This window comes from Prunus dulcis, chromosome 1, assembly GCF_902201215.1.
Source record: "Prunus dulcis chromosome 1, ALMONDv2, whole genome shotgun sequence".
Lineage (NCBI taxonomy): Eukaryota > Viridiplantae > Streptophyta > Magnoliopsida > Rosales > Rosaceae > Prunus > Prunus dulcis.
The window spans coordinates 19672196-19692453 of record NC_047650.1 but is presented as its reverse complement, the minus strand read 5'-3'; the positions used below and the strand labels follow the sequence as shown (position 1 = coordinate 19692453).

The window sequence follows — 20258 nt, the reverse complement described above, 5'->3', positions numbered from 1 at the left end:
TCATGCTTCAAATGTCCTCCTTCAGCAGCAATACAGACATAACGGTTTCAAGAAGTACTCGGAACTTGTATCTTGCCTCTTGTTAGCTGAGCAGAATAATGAGCTCTTATTAAAGAATCACCAATCTCGCCCAACGGGCTCAGCACCACTTCCTGAAATAAATGCTGCATCTCAGGAAGTGAATGCCACTTCATCTCGTGGCAGTATCCACAAACGTGGGCGAGGGGGCAAGCGTGGCCACTGGCAAGGAAGCAGAAAAGATCGTGGTGCTCGTTCAGAGGGTTTAGGTCCAAGGAGCGGTCCATCCACGAATGGCAAAAATGCATCCCGTAATAAGGGAAAGGCACAGACGAGCCATGTGCCTAGAAATGTTGAAAGCACTTGTCACAGATGTGGTGCAAAGGGACATTGGGTGCGCGCATGTCGTACGCCCAAGCATTTGGCGGATCTCTATCAAGCTTCACTTAAGAACAGGAAAGTGGAGATAAATTACATTGATCATGCTCCGCCAGCCACAGATGGCTCATCAGAAATATCGCGTCAGCTAAACAAGACGCATCTGGATGTTTCTGATTTTGTTACTGAAAGAGGGAATGAAGCTTATGAGTCCGAATTAGATTAAATTTCTTAATGTACTATTTGTATTAGCTGAAGTGTTGTTTAATTTTCATTTCAATCCAATAAAAGTGGTAATGTTTTCTTTTTTATTGATTCAGCTTATTTTACTTATTTGAAGGCATGGATGTAAATTATGGATGCCCTCAAAACAAAGGCTATGGCAAAGATATTTGTCTCGCAGACAGCGCGACTACTCATACGATCCTTCAAGATCGGAAGTATTTCTCAAAATTAATGCTTACAAAAGCAAAGGTAACAACCATATCAGGTCCTGCAGATCTGATTGAAGGCTCAGGAATAGCCCAAATTATGTTACCAAATGGAACAATACTGTCCATTCCAGATGCTTTGTATTCATCTAACTCCAGAAGGAATCTGTTGAGTTTCAAAGATATACGTTTGAATGGCTACCATGTTGAAACAAAGAAAGAGGAAAACATGGAATATCTTTGCATTACCTCCAGTGATACCCAAAAGCGTATACTGGAGAAGCTTTGTGCGCTCTCATCAGGGTTGTATTATACAACCATACGGACAATTGAGGCACATAGTGTCATGGACCAAGAGTCCATTGACTCAAATGCTTTTAAGCTTTGGCATGACAGGTTGGGTCATCCTGGATCCACCATGATGCGCAGGATCATCACCAACTCTAAAGGACATCCCTTGTTGACTAAACACATTATGTTATCAAGTGACATCTTTTGCCAAGCTTGTTCACAAGGGAAGTTGGTGATCAGACCATCACAACCAAAGGTTGATGTTGAGTCTCCATCATTTTTGCAGAGAATTCAAGGGGACATTTGTGGACCTATTCATCCCCCATGTGGACCATTTCGGTACTTTATGGTCTTGGTGGACGCATCTACCCGATGGTCACATGTTTGTCTTTTATCTACTCGGAATATGGCATTTGCTAGGCTTTTGGCTCAGATAATTAAATTACGAGCCCAATTCCCAGATTATCCCATTAAGTCAATCAGACTCGATAATGCTGGTGAATTTACATCTCAGACTTTTGATGACTACTGCATGTCACTAGGCATTGATATTGAACATCCTGTTCCCCATGTGCATACTCAAAATGGCTTGGCAGAAGCTTTAATTAAGCGCCTTCAATTGATAGCACGCACTTTGCTAATGAAAACAAAGTTGCCAGTTTCTGCTTGGGGATATGCCATTTTACATGCAGCATCACTTGTGCGATTGTGCGATTGAGGCCCGTCGCCAACAATCAATATTCTCCAATACAACTCGTATTGGGGAATCAACCAAACATTTCACATTTAAGAATTTTTGGGTGTGCGGTATATGTGCCCATTGCACCACCGCAACGTACTAAGATGGGCCCTCAACGCAGATTGGGAATTTATGTTGGTTTTGATTCACCATCTATCATCAAATACTTGGAACCCCTGACGGGTGATATTTTTACCGCACGATTTGCGGATTGTGATTTTGATGAGACAATCTTCCCACCATTAGGGGAGAAAAATCTGTGTCTAAAGAACAAGGCAAACTCATTCCTGAAAAACGACATGAATTATCATGGAATGTATCCACATTGTCTCATCTCGATCCTCATACTGCTCAATGCGAAAACGAAGTGAGAAGGATCGTTCACCTCCAAAGTATTGCAAATCAGATGCCAGATGCATTTAATGATGCAGCAAAGGTGACAAAATCTCATATCCCAGCTGCAAATGCACCCGCACGGATTGATGTCCATAATGGACAAAGCAATGTGCCAGCAAATGGTTCATCTGCTGCACGCCTAAAGCGTGGCAGACCACTAGGCTCAAAGGATTCAGTTCCTCGAAAGAGGAAGTTGATGGACAAAATGAATCCAAATGAAATAAATAGAGAGCCCACAATTCATAATTCAAATGCCCCCAAAGAGGGACAGGTACTTCCTGAAAAGGAAAACGTCATTGGTGAGACAAGTGCCCCTAGAGTGGCAACTGTACCTGAAAGTCAAGAAATCTCCATAAATTATACGTCCACTGATGAATTGTGGAGTAGAAATGAGATGATCATCGATGATATATTTGCATTCTCAGTGGCTGCTGAGATCATAAAAGATGATGATATTGAGCCGTGCTCTATTAATGAATGTACACAGAGGCAAGATTGGCCTAAGTGGAAAGATGCAATCCAGGCAGAATTAAATTCTTTGGAAAAAAGGAGTGTTTTTGGACATATTGTTCCAACTCCACCCAATGTGAACCCTGTAGGTTACAAGTGGGTATTTACAAGAAAGCGCAATGAGAAAAATGAGATCTCAAGGTATAAAGCGCGACTCGTTGCGCAAGGTTTTTCACAAAGGCCTGGAATTGATTATGTGGAAACGTACTCTCCAGTAATGGACACAATTACATTCCGTTACTTAATAAGTTTGGCGGTTTCAGAAAAACTTGAAATGAGACTCATGGATGTCATTACCGCATATTTGTATGGAGAATTGGATACAGATATATACATGAAAGTTCCAGAAGGATTCAGGCTGCCTGAAGCAGCCAGAAATAAACCACGGGCATGTTCTCAGTTAAATTGAGAAGATCATTATATGGGCTAAAACAATCTGGACGAATGTGGTACAATCGTCTCAGTAAGTATTTACTGAAGGAAGGATACACAAATGATCCTATTTGCCCATGTGTGTTTATTAAGAAATCAGAGTCTGGATTTGCGATAGTGGCAGTATATGTCGACGACATGAATCTAATTGGAACTTCAAAAGACTGCTGATTATCTCAAACGTGAGTTTGAGATGAAAGACCTTGGAAAGACAAAATATTGTCTTGGCTTGCAGATTGAGCACAGTGCTAATGGAATTTTGGTGCATCAATCAACTTATACTGAAAAAGTATTGAAACGGTTTGGCATGGATAAAGCCCATCCACTTAGCACTCCAATGGTCGTTCGGTCGCTTGACACTAAGAAAGACCCATATCGTCCAAAAGGGGATGATGAAATGGTCCTTGGTCCAGAAGTACCATATCTTAGTGCAATAGGTGCTTTATTGTACCTAGCACAATGTACCAGACCAGACATATCATTTTCAGTAAATCTGTTAGCAAGGTACAGTTCTGCTCCAACAAGGCGACATTGGACCGGCATCAAACATGTTCTACGATACCTTCGTGGGACAACAGACATGGGGTTATTCTATTCCAGTGAATCGACCAACGCCCAGAGTATTGTTGGTTATGCTGATGCAGGATATCTCTCTGATCCACATCAAGGACGATCACAGACTGGGTATGTATTTACATGTGGAGGAACTACAATCTCATGGCGCTCAACGAAACAAACACTAGTGGCCACATCTTCCAATCACTCAGAAATACTTGCCCTCCATGAAGCCAGTCGTGAATGCGTTTGGTTAAGGTCGGTGATCCATCACATCCGAAGCACATGTGCCCTACCCTCAGCAACAGACACTCCAACAATCCTGAATGAGGACAATGCAGCTTGTATTGCTCAGATCACAGGAGGGTATATCAAGGGTGACAGGACTAAGCACATATCACCAAAGTTTTTCTACACACATGAGTTCCAGAAGAGTCAAGAAATCAAAGTCAGACAAATCCGCTCAAGCGATAACCTGGCAGATCTCTTCACCAAATTATTGCCGAAATGTACATTCCAAAAGTTAGTGCATGGCATCGGATTACGACAACTCTGCAAGCAATCAAGTTGGAGCATGCAAAATCAAGGGGAGCATTCAAGAGTCCTCTAACACAGGACATATGCATGTTGTACTCTTTTTCCTTTGACTAGGGTTTTTCCTAGCAAGGTTTTAATGAGGCAACATGAGCGCATTACCCTTATGTCACAAATAAAGTTGTACTCTTTTTCCTTCGCTTAGGTTTTATCCCACTGGATTTTTCCAAGCAAGGTTTTAATGAGGCAACCAATCTAGGGACATGTGGTCTTCAAGGGGGAGTGTTATAAAGAAGTGAAGCCCACATAGATAAAGCTAGATGGTATTAGTCAAAAGATGGAATTATGATGTTGGGGAGAAATCATTATGTCTCCCTCAAAAGCCATTCGCTTTGCCTATAAATAGGCATTATATTTGCTTGTAAACACACACGAAAGAGAGAAGAGAATAGAGTGAGAGTCAGAGAGAAGAGAAAGAGTAAAGTCCATCTGAGGAGAAATTCTGTCAGTGTAAATACCACAAAGAGAAATATAATTCCACTCCCAATATTACAGTGGTACTTCTCATACTCTGGTTATTTTAGTTTTATAACACTTAGTAAATTCTACTATCAAACTATTTATTGAACTAGCCTCTCTGCACGCGCGGGCTTTTTTTAAATCACGCTAGCTATGCGCGACTTACAAAGTTTTGTAAATAATTTTTCGCAATTGTATTTATATAGATGTCCGTTTCAACAGTTTCATATTTTAATCGCGCGCATGTGATAAATTGTCATCTTAAAAGTTTTCCTTTATCGCACGTATTTTTCTAGAAGTCTAGAAGTTTTTTTTTTTTTAATACGACGATTTATCACATGTGCGCGATTAAAATATAAAACTGTTGAAACAGACATCTATATAAATACAATTGCGAAAAAAATATTTACGAAACTTTGGAAGTCGCGTGTAGTCCTTGTGATTAAAAAAAGTCTCTCGCACGCTAATGAACTTTAGGAGCTATGGGGATTCTTTTTCTTATTCAATTAATTACCCACACGTTAATATTATCCAAAACAAATTCAACATTAATAGGAAAATCTCAAATAATTTAAGTAAAATAATATTTTCATTCTACATAACATCGTAGTTTCATATTATGTACATAAATATTTACATAATATGCACATAGGAGGAAGACATGCAACGATCAAGACCACTTGCACCACCCGATATATCTTGTTATATTAATTGTCATATATTGTTTCATATAAACACCATTTTTTAAGCCCATATAAACACCAAGTTTTAAGCCCACAGGGTTAGCTAAATGGTGAGGTTAGGTGGTGTAATATATTAGAATTACGGTTCACTAAAAGGTTAAATTTGCATCCATTATTAAGAACATAATAAATATAAAATGGAAAATGCTAGGCTTACCACATTTTTCATACCACATTGTGTACCACCTTTCTAAGAGCAACTCCACCCATTTGCCCTTAGCCATAGCAAGGGGGGAGCTAGGGCAGCCACTATTCACGTGAATAGTGGTTGCCCTTGCAAATAGTATTTTGTGTTTCCACCAATTGCCATGGCTAAGGGCAATTAGTATTCATTTTTTTGTTTTTCCCCCCTATTTTTTAATGAAAATAATTAATTTGGATAATATTTTCAGATAAGATTTCCGGGTTCCTACGTGTCAAGACTATTCATAATTGGATAAAATTTCCGGATAAGATTTTTGGGTTCAAATTTCGAATGAATTTCAAAATTCAAAATTCAGATAAATTTGGGTTCAAATTTCGGATGAATTTCAAAATTCAAATTTCATACAAATTAGGGTTCAAATTTCGGATGAATTTCAAATTTCAGATAAGATTTTCATCCAATCAAACCAAGCCACGTGGCATGTCTATCTTGCCAAAATTTTCTATAAAACCAGAGGCTCAGCTCATACTTCTCACACCACATCTTTCTATATTTTCATTTCTCAGAGTTTAGAATTCATACTTCATTCATTCTCAATGGAAAATTTTAGGAGATGCTTGGAGAGGCAAGAGCGAGAAACAAATGAGAGAAACCGTAGAGCAAATGAAATCAATGAGTTGCAGAGACAAGTTGATGAACAAGTTCTCATAGCAGTGACTTTGCCTATGCAGAGACAAGTCGGCCGCCGGCGGAATGTGGAAAGACATAGGCATTCTCGGGGTAAGAATCTTTTGGAAGATTATTTTATCCCAACTTCTTTGTACTCTGATGTTGATTTTCGAAGGTGATTTAGAATGCAACCTCATTTGTTCAATAAAGTCATGCATGATATTTGCAATTATGATGCATACTTTGTTCAAAAGTGTGATGCTACTGGAGTTTTGGGGCTTCTTCCGGAGCAAAAGTTTACAGCTGTTATACGAATGTTGGCATATGGAGTATCTGCTGATCAGGTGGATGAGATTGCCTGGATGGGGAAGTCCACTACGTTGGAGGCTTTGGTAAGATTTTGTCAAGCAGTTGAAACTCTGTACACTAGGGACTACCTGCGTAGACCTACTCCCAGGGACCTCCAACGACTTCTACAAAAAGCCGAAGCTCGAGGATTTCCAGGAATGATTGGTAGCATTGACAGCATGCACTGGCAATGGAAGAATTGCCCAACTGCCTGGCAAGGTGATTACGGAAATAGAAAAGGCCAAAAAAGTATCATCCTTGAAGCCGTTGCTGGCTTTGACACATAGGTTTGGCATGCATTCTTTGGAGTTGCAGGATCCCAAAATGACCTCAACGTGCTGGGTTAATCCCCGGTCTTCAACGTTGTATTGAGAGGCCAGGGCCCCAATATCACCTATCAAGTCAACAATACAGTGTACCACACGGGGTATTATCTAGTTGACGGCATCTACCCGAGGTGGACCACTTTTGTCAAATCCATTCCGAATCCCCGATCCCAGAAGCAAAAATTATTTGCTACCTATCAAGAGGGATACATGAAAGATGTCGAAAGGTGTTTTGGCATCCTTCAAGCTCGGTGGTTGATTATTCGAGGTGCAGCCCGTATGTTTGATGAGGAGATCCTCAGAAGCATTATGATGACTTGCATCATCCTCCATAATATGATTGTGGAGGATGAGTACGATTATGATGCTTTAGAGGTCTACAAATCGGATCCAATGAACACGGCCTTGACACAGATTTATGAAAGGCCCATGGGGCCAAGTGGAGAACCGTTTGAGCCGGAACTGTTCGTGACGGATGGTTATTTGATGACCCGAATGATAGATCGATATACAGAGATGCAATCATCGTATATTCATGAAATGCGGCAAGTTCACTTGATGGAGCATCTATGGGCGGTGAAAGGCAATGAAGATGAATGATGGAGCATAGATGCTTTGGTTATGTTTTATTTAGTTATGGTTAGATTGTGTTGTATTTTTATTTATTATGGTTTGGTTGTGGTTGGTTATTATTATTGTGCCTTGTTTGTACTTTTTTTTTATTTTTATTATGTTTTGTTTGAAGTATGGAATATGTTGAATAAAAAGGTAATTTATTGAATGCTTTGTTTATTAAATAACGAAATGTAATACAAGTCATTATGAATTACTACTACTAAAATAAAATACATGAATTACAACAACTTTAATAGAAAACATGAAAAATACAAATACATAAAAGGTATGCTAACTAATTTAATGGTTTCATCATTTAACCAATCCGTGTTGCTAGGCCCATCATCCCGGAAAAGTCTTCTTCTCATAACATCCCTTCGTTCTAGCTTCCAAAATTGTTTTGTTTCAGGGGACATATGACTTGTATCCATCGCCATGGTTTCCCGATCCGTCTTGTCCATATCTTTTTTGCGCAAATACTCCCTTTCTTGTGCATACTCAGCTTGAAGGGCCAACTCGTTATCTTGGCGTTTTTGCTCCATTTCTATTCTTATGCCGTTTTGCCTTGCAATTTTCTCCAAAAATTTTGAATTATTATTGCTTGAATTACCCGCTTTCTTTGCCTTCGCGGCCTTTCGGCCAATGGGCCTCGGCTCCTTTTCGATGGGTGAGTCTTGACTCATAGGAGAATCGAGAGGTGAATCTGATGTCATTGAATCACAGAGTGGCGTCTCGTTTAACACAACGGCGGGACCCGTCGGAAGAATTATTAAGCGTTTGCAATATTTCACCACCTCCCAACATTCATGAAGGTTGAAACTTTTTTTGCCACCCCCGGTTGCACCGAACCACATTTGTGCTTGAATCATCTATTTAATAAAAAAATGAAAATGCAAGAAATATGAACAAAATATTTAAAATGCAAGAAATATGAACAAAATATTTAAAATGCAAGAAATATTAACAAAATATTGATAATGCAAGAAATATGAACAAAATATTTAAAATGCAAGAAATATTAACAAAATATTGAAAATGCAAGCAATATTAACAAAATATTGAAAATGCAAGAAATATTAACAAAATATTTAAATTGCAAGAAATATTAACAAAATATTGAAAATGCAAGCAATATTAACAAAATATATATATTAGGAGATTAAACTTAATAAAAAAATTATAAAATACTTACCTCGTTAGTACGATTTTCCCCGCTTCTATAGTTGTCCATCGCTTTTGCTAGGGCAGCTCTCCATTTTCCCAACAATTTATTGAGAATTTTCCACTTACTGGATAATGCCATTTCCGTACGCGTAGACCCCGGAATTTTTTCACAAAATTCGGCATGAATTTTTTTCCACATATGAAAAATTTTCATCTCATTGCCGGACACGGGACAATGACAAATTTGGAGCCAAGCCTCACACAAGGAAACATCTTCCATGGTGCTCCAAGCCCCTCCGGTTTCGATAGAAGAAGCCATAAAAAAATGAAATCAAAATACAAGATGAAAAAGAGGAAAATGTTGAGTAAAGAGTGAATAATAGTAGAAGTATAATGAAATGTATGAGGATTGGTGTTGAAAGTGAAGGGTGTTGATAGGTATTTATAGAAGAAAAAAAATCTGAATTTTTTAGAATTTTTAAAAAAAATTTCCGATTTTTTTTGCCCAAAAAAGCCTCAGCCGTAGGATTGGATTCGGATATGCTGATCGGAGGGCTGGGGGCCCGACACGTGGCAACTTCCCTTTGGAGCTGGCGTCGCGCTGGTTGCACGCGCCAACGGTAAAAAAAATTTGAACGCGCTCGCTGACGTCAGCGCCCGCGGGCTGAAGCTCGGGCTCGTCTCGCCTTCGGGCTGGCCGAGTTGGGGCTAGGCAGTGGAACGAAATTTTTTTTCCCCCCTTGCCTCGGGCTTGGCCCGCCCTTGGAATAGCTCTAATAGAGGTGGACCCCATTGTATTGGTGGGCTCCACCTCTATTAAAAAGGTTGTATACAATGTGTTATAAAAATGTGGTAAGCCTAGCATTACCCATATAAAATTACTTTGGTTTCTCAAAGAGATTTTCCTTTCACAGTGAATAACGCAAAACTTGACACCACCCCTCAGAAGACAATCAAATAATAAAAACAGATTTGTATTTCACCTAAGCAACTCATGATTTTGGCACAAAGACAAATTATCCAGTACAAATTTCTTTTATTTGTTTTTTTTCACATGTATCCATACTCCTTTTAAGTAACCAATGCAGTGATGTGAACCTTCCTTGCAATTTATGCGCCTACAATAGGAAAAATGGAAAAAAATAGAAGCAAGAGAAATCGTAAAATTACACAATCTACAAATTTGAACAGCAAGCAAGAAAAAGACAGTAATTAAAATGAACTACAACAACCAAATAATGAGAGAACCGCAAAATACAACCAATCAAATTCTATGATGACAATTACCCAAATTGAAGTAAATAATTAAAGTTTCAGAATTCTAATAGTGTAACTAAAAAAGAAAATTATCGCTTTTCTTAAAATTTAAAAAAATAAATAAATAACAATCATGAAGCATGAAACTTAAACTGAATACAGAGCAGGAGAGAAAAAAATTGCAACCAAATGTTCCTATTATAGGAAAAGGGACTAATATGGGCGTACAATTGGAAAAATGGAAATATTAGAAGCCTTTAAGACTTTTTATACAAAGAGAAAACAGATATCACACAAAAACATTAACAAATTTCATACAGCAACTCAGTACTTAAACTAACTCTTTACCCGAAAAAGGAAAAGAAAAGAAAAAGTAGAGCTATACTAATTATTTCTCCAAATTGCCAAAAAGACAATCATATTAGTAATGTATATACCTTAAATGCTTCACAGCTTTATCTCTTAATTGTTCCTCTCTGAATTTTTTTGACTTTATCCATTATGCACAACAAAATAGAATAGACAGTATAAAGAACAAAAGTTCACAAGTAAAACAGAATTACTCCTTGCATCACTAAGTAAAACATGAGGAGACGTCTAAGATGGGTGTTGAGGAGATGGTGATGATGAGGACGTAGCTACCCTTTGCTAGTAATGTGAACTTCCTCATATCAACTTCACCAAATTTCCTATCAAATTGTTGTCACCATACAAAACTAATATCAACTAATGAAAACAGGAATAGTGGCTGAATTTATGTTCTATTGCCAAATCACATACCAAATGGACGCTTGTTAATAAACCAAAATTGAAGCTACTGATCTGCAAAACAGATAAATAAGTTTAAACAAACATACAAAGGCATAGTCACCCAAAGACTCAATCTTTGGGTTCAAATACTAAAACAATTTATTCAACATATAAAGATCATATAACTTGGATTAAATATCATCAAATCTGTCTCTTTCTTAGAAGATTTGCATTAGAAGGTCAGATCGTTTTCCGTCAAAAGAAAAAGGAATTTCACAGAAAGTTGAAATAGAAGTAACTCAAAGAATTTCTTCACCTAACTGCTTCTAACCCTTCAACTCCTCTGCCAAAAAGAATCCCCTGAGAAAACAAAAGAAGAAGAACAAAAATCAAAGCTTAATTTGGACACAACTCTAAATAAATGAATTAATGAGAAAAGCAAAGATAAAGAGGAGAGCACCGAAAAACTGCAAGCAACTAAAATGATATTCCAAATGTAAACTAATACAACACTCGAAAAGCAAAAATACCACTCGACATTCCAAATGTCATCTATGAATGGCACATAACTTGTCTGACTCAATGTCAGTACATAATCAAAAACTGGAAGCACCGTGTTATTTGGAGTGTAACACCAACAAAGTGGCCTGAAAACGGCGACTCACTCCGTGGTCATGATATCCAGCTTCTTTCCAGCTGGATTCTTTGTGTAAAGGACAATTGCCATTTTCTGAATAAGCACTTGATGTAATCAGAGAAATCCAACTCAAAGGTTGCAAAGATTCATGACCAATGATGTGCAATAACTGGTATAAAACTATGAAAAGCACACAATAAACAATAGAAAAAAGAAACCTTGATACAATTAACATGACTATTGCAAATTCAAAAAGAAATGAATGACCAAAACTCTGCTGCACAATTCTCTAATCCTTACAAAATCAAAATCTCATTTCTGTCATGTATTCACGGATGAAAAGATCATAAGAAAAAATCCCAAGCATGATAGTAGATGAAGAACCCTTATTTGAGAAACAACACGACATGCAAGAATAATCTAACAAATATGATTAGTTCGAAGAAGAATTCCATTCAAAAAGAAAAAAAACCCCAAAATTAAAGAGAGATACGTTGTAATAACCCAAAACAAAATATCTAAAAAGAAATAAAATATCAAAAAGGAAGGATTAATATCTTCTAGCAAAAAGACAATTTTGCCCTCGCATTATTTAATAGGGAAAAAGTTGACTTTACGATCGGAAAAGAATTTTGCAATTCTGCATAAGCCATTGCGTAGAGCGCGGCGAAATGCGTCCGTAGACACGGAGTAGACCTGAATCGGAGCTGTAACGAAGAAGTTATGGTCTAAATACCGCGAAGGGCAAAATGGTAATTTGGTCAAAAAGTCAGATTTTTATTCCTTTCTCTCTCTTCCCCCTTCAGATTTCTCTCTCCTCTCTCGCTCTCCTCCCGATTCGACTTCGCCCGTGACCTTTCTCCCTTCCAGACGTCGCACCGGCCACCACACGTGGGGCCGATCCCCCGAGACCGGTGCCAAATGAACTACCACTCGACGGCCGACAATCCCTGACCCATCGCCCCCGTTGCCGTGGCCGGAATCTGCCATTGTTGCCAACGGTACAGTTTGAACTTCCAGCTCGAATTTCTCCTTCGTTTCTCCACCAAATCAATCGAGTAAGGTATGGTTTCTCAGCTATTTTTCGTGTTCTAACTGATGGGTGTATAAGTTTCGATTGATTTTAGCTCTAAAGCGATCAATTTTCGACTTGAATTCTGGCCGAAACTTCGGCCGCCGAGAAGTACTGTTTCTTGTCACTTTTTGGGGTGTTTTACCTAGGATAGGAGTTTAGAGTCTTGGTTCTGAGATTTTTCGGCCACCCGAAATCGCTTAAGACACCCAAATCTGATCGCGCGTGCTGGGACGCGTGGGCGAAGGTGGTGAAGTAATTCTGTGCAGTTTTGTGATCCTCGTGTCGTCACGAGCGCGTAGGATTTCGCGGATCTCGATTCGGAGTCCGTTTGAGCCCCTAAAGGATTTTCCATATCGCGCGATCCTTGGGTGCAGTGTCGTCTAATCGTCGGATCGCGTTGAATTTTGGATATGTCGGTCTACGTGATTTTAGGATCGCGTAGGATTCGACGGATTGCGAATCGGAGTCCCGGATACTCCGAAATCGCGAACCCTGGGGCTAGGGTTTGGATTTTAAGCGATAACTCGATTTTGACTAATCCGACCGTCTGTTTCGGACCAAATTCGCGGAACATGGTTCCTTCTCTATGAGGAACCTTTAGAGAAGCCCAGATTGGCCATCGGAGACCGTGGACCTACGGGGTCTCTGGTCGGCCGATCTGACAGCTTATCGCTTAACTGGGCTAGGAGTAACTTGAATTTGAATGCACGTATTTCTAGGAGCCGGGGGCAAGGTGTTTAATTTAATTCTTTTTATTCAGCAATTTATTGATTTATTATTCATGCTTAATCAGGCACCAAAGGTCCAGTTGACCTACAGGAGGGACCTACAAAGGGTCCAGATAGCTCGGATCACCAGTGAGTGGATTTTCTTTCATGAATGATTTTATATAAATGAGTTATATAGAGGATTTCTATAAATAAGATTTCATAAGTGATTTTATATAAATAAGTTTTTATAAATGAGTTTATTTGAATAAATTTCTTTATTTGATCTTGAGTAAGTTTTATTATGGTTCCGAACATGATTAGTACAGTAATAGTTCTATAAGTCTGTGCTGCTTATTTACAAGTTATTGAAACAGTGTTTGATGTTGGAATCAGATGAGACAGCAGCACAATTTGAGCTTTACAGTTATTAATCAGATATTTTTCTAAAGGAATTTATTTCAAAACCACCACGTACCCATTTTTATTTGGTGATTACCCTCAGACGGACCGATGTCTACGGACATCCAGTTTGTTTACAGTTCAGTCAGTGCACTTGACTTTGCCTCACGAGTTTCGGGGACGCTCGGACTGTGAGTGCCAGGATTTGCGGCTCGGCAGACTTGGTGTCCCGAGACCTGCCAGGATTTGCGGCTCGGCTGACTTCGTGTCCCCGAGACCTGCCAGGATTGCGGATCAGGCTGACTACGGTCCCCTGCATCCTGCCAGAGCAGCTCGAGTCGACTTGGTGTCATCGAGACCTGCCGGCGGATCAGGCTGATCATAGTCCCCTGATTTCTCCAGTTTGCGGCTCGGGTAGACTGCATGGCGCCCGAGACCTGCCAGGGGAATTGACGGATATGACAGGGGTACAAATAGGTGGTATTTTCAAAGGATTTTGAGTTTTCTTTTATCTAATTATGACCTTCAGTTATTTTATACCAACTTCTCTGATTTTTCAGGCATTGATATCTTTATATTTGATCAGTTATGCAAGTATATTCATTAGCATACTTATTCATGCTTATTGAACTTCGTATATTGGAATATAGTTAAATTATCGATTTATATCCTTCGCTATTTCAAAACGGGGGTTATTATGTTCTAGCTTGTTTTTAAGAACTTTATTTTGTCCACTCACAATTTTAAACTTGTTTTTCGCCCCCCAGGCCGTAGATGAGTGCAGGCACCCACCACCGGGCCATCCCTAGCTTCCGCGCCACCAAATAAGGTAGAGTTTTGCGAAAAAATCCCTGAAACTTTGTGAACCTTAGAAAATGCTCTGATATCTAGTTTTAGTGGAAAACTGGAGCTGGTGATTACTTGGTTATTCTATACTGGCAGTTGGTGTAGTTTTATATGTTTGTTTGACAGGTGGAAAAATTTGGGTTTGGTCAAAATACAGGGGAGACTCTGCCGAATTTTTGGCAGAAGTCTAAGGGAAAATTTAAAAAGGAATTTGAAACAAGAAGGGTAAAAAGGTCCTTTGTGCCCGACATTCGCCAGGTGTCGGACACGCACAGGACTTGGCTCGAATTCCAAAGTGGAAATTGGGTCGGGTCTTGTCATACGTACCCCTAAAATCAAAACTAATGCTTGCTTCATTGATAACCTGCAGAAAGAAAATATAATATTTGAATAAATTTAATAGAAAGCAGAAAAGAAAATGGGGTAGAGTCTTGCACAAACAGGTAACATCTAAAGCATTTTAAACTTTTTAGTATAATGCAAACCCAAATAATATGGCAATATAGCACTTACTTCCGTTGTGGTGGTGCACCCAACCTTAGCATGACAAGACCCGATCCAAATTTCGCTTTGGAATTCGAGTCGGATCCTGTGCGTGTCGGGCACAAATGACCAATTTGCCCTTCTAGTCACAGACTTAATTTTAAATTAGCCTTGACTTCTGCCAAAAATTCGGCAGAGTCTCCCTTGTAATTTGTTCAATCCCAAAATTAGACCTGTCAAAACGAGCATGTATATTTATACAACTAACTGCCAGTATACTTAAATATACCTTCCAACAGTTCAGTTCTCAATCTAGGGCAACATATCAGAGCAATTACTAAGAGTTTACAGATGAGTTAATCCATTTACAAAACAAAGCTTCTATAACGAAGGAAAGGCGCGGAAGATGGAAAAATGGCCCGGTGGTGGATTCCTGTGCACGTCTACAGCCTGGGGGTGCAAAACATTCAAAAAATGTGAGTCGACAAAAATAAAGGTCTAGAAAATAGCATAAGAACATACTAACCCCACTGTGAAAATAGTTATGTAAAAACTGATTTTTCCTCTTCATTATATTCGTACTGAAATCAATGCATTCACATATTTATATACGTATATGCAAATCATATTCAAGATCAATAAAACTCGCATAAAAGCACTGTAATCAATTTAAAACTACCACTTAGGTGTACCCCTTTTATTCCGTCAATTCCTGATATCCATCAATTCCCCTGGCAGGTCTCGGTGACACAAAGTCAACTCGAGCCGCAAACTGGCAGGATTCACGGGACCGTAGTCAGCCTGATCCGCATTCCTGGCTCTCACGGTCCGAGCGTCCCCGAAACTCGTGAGGCAAATGTCAAGTGCACTGACAAAACTGAAGGCAAACTGGATGTCCATGGACATCGTCATATCCGAGGGCAACATATACGAAGGCAAACTGTTTCTATAACTGGGTATATAAGGTGGCTTAAGAAAATACAAAATTTATGAGAAAATATAAAATTTCTGAAAGATCTGATGAATAACTGAATTTTTATTAAATCTAGAACTCTGCTGCCATTTTATCTGATAAATATCTTAATATTTGCTTTCCATATCTTTTTAGCATTTTAACTAGGCAACACATAAATAAAGATATTTAACTTCAGCAAAACATGCTAGGAAAATCACAATCAATAAAACTTATTCAAGATCAAATAATGAAATTTATTTGCATAAAATCATTTATAAAAGAAAAGTCCACTCACTCCTGGTCCGAGCTAGTTAGACCTCCTGAAGGTCCCTCCTGCGGGTCTGCCTGGCCCTGGGTGCCTGGTTAAACCACCATGAATATTTAATTAATAAAACTGCTCGGTATAAGTATTTAATTAAAACCTTGACCCCCGGCTCCTAGAAGTGCGTGCACTAACTTTAAAGTCATTCTTAAGCCCACTTAAGCAATTCGGATGGTTAAAACTGTCTGAAAAGACCCGAGACTCACTAAGTGATAAACTGCCATATTGGTCAACACGGAACCTCGTGGGGTCCACGACCTCCAATTACCAATCCGAGAGTTCCTATAAGTTCCTCGCATTTAAGTAACCAAGTCCTGCAAATCTGGTCTGAATCGGACGATCGGCTTGACCACGATCGTGTAATCGCATAATTTCTAAACCCTAGCCCTAGGATTCGCGATATCGGAGTATCCGGGACTCCGATATCTGAAATTGAGTACGATCCAACGGCTCAACAGTATTGAACCCGGAAAACGCACAATATGGAAAATTCGTTCGAGGCTCAAACGGTATCCAAATTGAGATCCGCGAATTCCTACGCGCTCGTGACAACCTAAGGATCGTATCAAGATATAGTGCCATTGCACTACCCTCGCCCACGCGCCGCCACACGCGCCGGGTGTCCAAAGCGATTACGCATCGCCGAAAAATCTCAAAACCACGGCTCCAAACTCCTACCCTAGGTATAACACCATATTTGGGACCACTTTTGTTCTTGGACCTACCCCAAAAACTGACCGGAAGTGGCCGAACACGGAGGTTGAAAATCGGTCGAATTTTCAAATTCGAAAATCCAATAGCTACACTGAGAAACGATTAATTCCTACCCAACAGGCAGGTAGAACAGCTCGAGAGGTTCAAAATCCATACCTGGCTCGACGAAAAAGGTGGCCAGAGGTGGGAGATCGACGGCGGTGAAGATTGGACGACACCGGCCGCTTATTCTCCATTTTTCGACGAAATCACGGCGGCTGGAGGCGGGAGCTGGCTGGGGCTGGAAGAGGACGACGCCCCGGTCATTTCGGTACCGGCTCCGTCCATAGCCGTGGCCGGTGGCTAGAGTTTCGAAGAGGGGAAGTGAGGCCGATGGAGAGGAAGAATTCGCGGGAGAGAGAGAGAGAGAGTGAGAGAGAGAGAGAGACAAAAAAAATCTGATTTTTATAAAATTCCATTTCGAAATAATTACGGTTGTGCCACTGAGTTTCTTTTGACCATATCTCTCTCGTTACAACTCCAATTCAGGCCCACTACGTGTCTATGAATTCATTTCACCGTGCTCTACGCAACGGTGTCTGTAGAATTGTCAAATTCCTTTCCAGTCAAAAAGTCAACTTTTCATTAATAAATTATTCCAAGGGCAAAATTGTCTTTCCTCATAATAAATTACTAATTAAATATGAATTTTGAGTTTGGGTCATTACATAGCAAGCATAGTGTAGTATTCGATTTCGGACTTTCGTAGAGGAGGGCAGTTGTTTGAAATTATAATTCACTTCCCTGCAATATTTTGCCCCAAAACAAAACAAATCCATAGTAAAAAAATCAAAAACTAACCCAATACAAAGAAACCAAATCATAGTAAATCGTACTTTTGGAGTTACGACTGTCTTGTACCCCCAGAGTGTACTTGCCACTCGTCATCACCAGAGCGAGCCTGGTGTTGATGCTTTCATGTGTCTTCTTGGTCTTCTTCACCGCCACAATTTTTGAAGCTGATGAGATTCTTCGCTTTGAGCCCTCGAAATGATATCTCACTCTGCGGCTGAAACCAAAAATCTCATTTATGTCATGTATGCACAGATGAAAAGATCATAAGAAAAAATCCCAAGCTTGATAGCAGATCAACAAACAACAGAACAACATGGAAGAATAATTTAACAAATATGATTAAGTTGAAGAAAGATTCCATTCAAAAAAAAAAAAACCCCCAAAATTAAAGAGAGACCCGTACACCTAAAATCAAAAGTAAATGCTTGCTTCATCAATAATCTGTAGAAAGAAAATATAATATTTGAATAAAATTGAACAGAAAGCAGAAAAGAGAGATCTGTACCTAATTAGTGTGATATGATATCAGGCTTGAATATAAAACACATGAGTTTGAAGCTTGAAGATATATTGTTATAGTTCTGATTTTCCTAACTTTGTGGAAGAAAGTGTCAACTGCCAACATCACAATGTGGGTTATCCTCCTTTTGTGCAGTTATCATCGTTTATTTTATTTAATATTTTTAATATTTTGGTTAACTGTTGAAGTTTCCATTTTATCCTCATGTTATTCGTTTTCTTCTCGTGGCAATTGTTTTCTTAACCAAGGGTATTATCGGGTTTTTATAATGTTTCACCATTCTCTACTTTTTGTTTTATATATATAGATAGATAGATTACTAATTTATTCTAAAATAAAATGATAAAAAATGATATATTGAACTGGGAAACAACTATAATTTTAATAAATACACCATATTTACCATATTAAACTCTAATCAAACGTAACTGAGTACACCTTACTAACAAATTACTTTTGATAGGCCAGCTATGCTAATGCTGTACTTTTTTTGGCCTATCTCTTTCTCTCTGTACAAGAAATAAAAGAAAGAAAATAAATAAAGGAAAAAGTTTTTTACTCTTTCTCTCTATGGAGCTTTAAATTCTGTTTCTTTTGATATGAGTGGTGTTGTTTTGTTTGACTTATGTTAAAGAAATGATTTTTGCTATGTTTGACTTTCTTGGTTTATGGAGATCTGGGAAATTGGGGATGATCTGAACATGTTTTTCATTTCTTTTTTATGTTTATTCTTCTACGTTTTCTTGTTTTGGTACAATTGGGTCGGGTATGTGTTAAGAATGAGGTGATTAGCTTTTGGGTCTTTTTAAGATTCGAGTTTGATTGTTATTTTGAATAAATTTGTGGTTTTCGAAAGTAATTTTGATAACAGAGGATGATAATTTGTACTATAATTGAGATGCAGCTTCAGCTAGCTTGGTTTGCATGCTCTTTTGGAGGCTGCAATCTGATTACAGTAATTGAATTTTAGATAGCTAGGCTTAATATGTCTTGAAGTCTTCCCTTTCCACAGTTTGTCGTATTGTTTTGTAAGTTTATAATCCATTTGGTTGCTGAAAAGTGTAGGAAATAACAATTGAAACACAACCCACAACAGATTAACTCACGAATTAAGTTAAAACACAATAATCTCACACAACAATTAATAAGGGAGAGATGAACTGGAGCAAAAAAGAAAAATACAAAGAAGCAGCATCACCTATATAAAGAAGGGCTAAGCAACAAAAACGAGAGAGAAGCCTTGAAGCTTCATAATACTAAGCGGCAGCTTATCTTCTTGAGAAACCAAAAATGGCTACTTAGGCCTATAGGTTTTACAACAATAGTTAAAAATATTAAAGTGGGCTTGAGCTTAAAGTGAGTTTGGTTTAACTTCCAATAGCCTCCCTTAAACCAAGCTCATCATAGTTCATCATTCCCATCATCTTTTTCAGCTTCACAAACACATCTGTCTTGAGACCCTTTGTAAATATTTTTGCAATCTGTTCTCCAATTGGACAATATTGAACTTCAACTTCCTTATCTTTTACCAAATCACGAATATAATGCATTTTCACATGAATATGCTTGGTCCTTCCATAGGAGACTTAATTTTTTGACAGATTTATAGCTGACTTCTTATCGCAAAATATAGTTGTTGCAATTTTCTGTTCTTGCTGCAAAATACCAAGCAATTCCCTCATCCACAGTGCATGAGTAGCATAATCATTCTAACAGTATCAAGCCTAGCAACAAGAGCAAAAACCTCAAAATAATCAATACCTGGTTTTTGCTTATAGCCTTTAGCTACTAACCTCTTAAAGCGATCCACATCTCCATTCGCCTTGTACTTTGTCTTGTATACCCATTTAACTCCAGTAGGTGTCTTTCCTTCTGGAAAAGAACTAAGCTCCCAAGTTTCATTCTTTTCAATTGCATGAATCTCTTCATTCATTGCTTTAATC

At 38.7% G+C, this 20258-nt stretch overlaps 2 long non-coding RNA genes across 2 annotated transcripts; both read right to left on the bottom strand.

Moving 5' to 3' along the window:
* Window positions 1–9771: 9771 nt before the first annotated feature.
* On the bottom strand, window positions 9772–14849 carry LOC117615539. The gene is made up of 3 exons (XR_004584033.1): window positions 14815–14849; window positions 10851–10892; window positions 9772–9931 (listed from the first exon to the last, which is right to left on the bottom strand). It is a non-coding gene; the product is annotated as an uncharacterized LOC117615539 (long non-coding RNA).
* Window positions 14850–17669: 2820 nt separating this feature from the next.
* LOC117616138 lies at window positions 17670–18425 on the bottom strand. The gene is made up of 3 exons (XR_004584108.1): window positions 18301–18425; window positions 17837–18009; window positions 17670–17744 (listed from the first exon to the last, which is right to left on the bottom strand). It is a non-coding gene; the product is annotated as an uncharacterized LOC117616138 (long non-coding RNA).
* Between the last annotated feature and the right edge of the window lie 1833 nt (window positions 18426–20258).